General features: G+C 42.0%; 1 pseudogene; it reads right to left on the reverse strand.

Moving 5' to 3' along the window:
- Nucleotides 1-298: 298 nt before the first annotated feature.
- Nucleotides 299-637, reverse strand: LOC122104204 (annotated as a pseudogene).
- Nucleotides 638-1,308: the final 671 nt, after the last annotated feature.

Genomic DNA, 1,308 nt, shown 5'->3' on the forward strand with positions numbered 1-1,308 from the left:
TGGAAGTACTTTTTTAAGTCTTGGGATTGAAAATATGAGAACTTGTGTCTACTTGCACTGCTTAGTTCAATGTGTGTGTGTGTGTGTGTGTGTGTGTGTGTGTGTGTGTGTGTGCTTTCTCCTGGGAGTTTATTCTCAAGTAAAATTATGTTTTTCCTATTGCCAGGTTCTAAAAATACCCCTAATCAACCTTCAACTCCTTCCCACCAAAAACACTGAAGTAAATGGTTGTTGGAAATGGCTGAGCTGTGGAAAGTATCTAGTGAACCTGCACCCACAGAAATACCTTAATTTTTTTTTTAAACCAGAACATTTATTGTATGGCTAATCTTTTAAATTCTCAAGAAGAACTGGATGCTGCAACAGCTGCTCTCTTAGGTTTAAGTGTTGTTCCTTCACGGAATCCATGCCTGCATCTGCGATAGACAATTTTTAGGTGCCTCTCCGACCTGTCCTGGTAGTATTTCGTCTCTTAGCTTTGGCACTCCAGTTATACTTTCTCTTGCATTTTGCAGGGTAGCCACATTTGCCACATGTCAACTTCTGAAGGTGTTAGGCCTTAGAACCGCAGTGGCAGCACAACGTGTGCGTCTTATTGCGATGCTTTCCAAAGGAAGACGTTCCCTTCGTCATCTTGCCTCTATCTTAATTGTTTAAAATTGTATGTTTATTATCAAGTATGTGTGCAAAGGAGTTACTATTCAACAAATCAGTTTATAAATACAATGCCTCTTGGTCAATGCCACTTCTTTCATCATTCTCCTCCATCCCTCCCAACCCATCTCTTCTCAATTTTCATAGTTTCTGCCCATTCTGTTGTGAGTGGTGACCTTGGCGAGCTGGTAGAGCTCCCAGGGCCTTTGCTTTGAGATCACAATGAGAACAGATAGGTAGCTCTGTGTGAAGAGCGTCGACAGCGTTGCTATTTCTCTGTGGGCCTCAGACCAGAATTTGTGTGTTGTTGCAGTCTGAGCTGCTCCCATCTCTGTTAATTGGATCATGATGGCAAAAAGTGCCAGGTTTATCTTTGGGCGATGTAAAGCATTGAGGCTCAAAGAAAAAGGAATAATCTTTGTTGTGAGAAAGCTGGCAGAAAGACAGGCACAAGCAAGATTTTTCTCAAGTGCTGAGCAGCTGAAGATGTTACACCTAAGATATTTGGGTTTAGAATATCAACACTCCTGGCCGTTGCTCGAGATCCTCCATCAAAGAGGAATGGACAATAAAACTTACAGATATCAGATAGATCAACAGCAAAGGATCAGGGGGTTCACACAATGATCTCCCACTTTCCCCTTTGGAATCTGA

This window comes from Dipodomys spectabilis, unplaced genomic scaffold (genome assembly GCF_019054845.1).
Source record: "Dipodomys spectabilis isolate Male_0828 unplaced genomic scaffold, ASM1905484v1 ptg000023l, whole genome shotgun sequence".
NCBI classification, from domain to species: Eukaryota; Metazoa; Chordata; class Mammalia; order Rodentia; family Heteromyidae; genus Dipodomys; species Dipodomys spectabilis.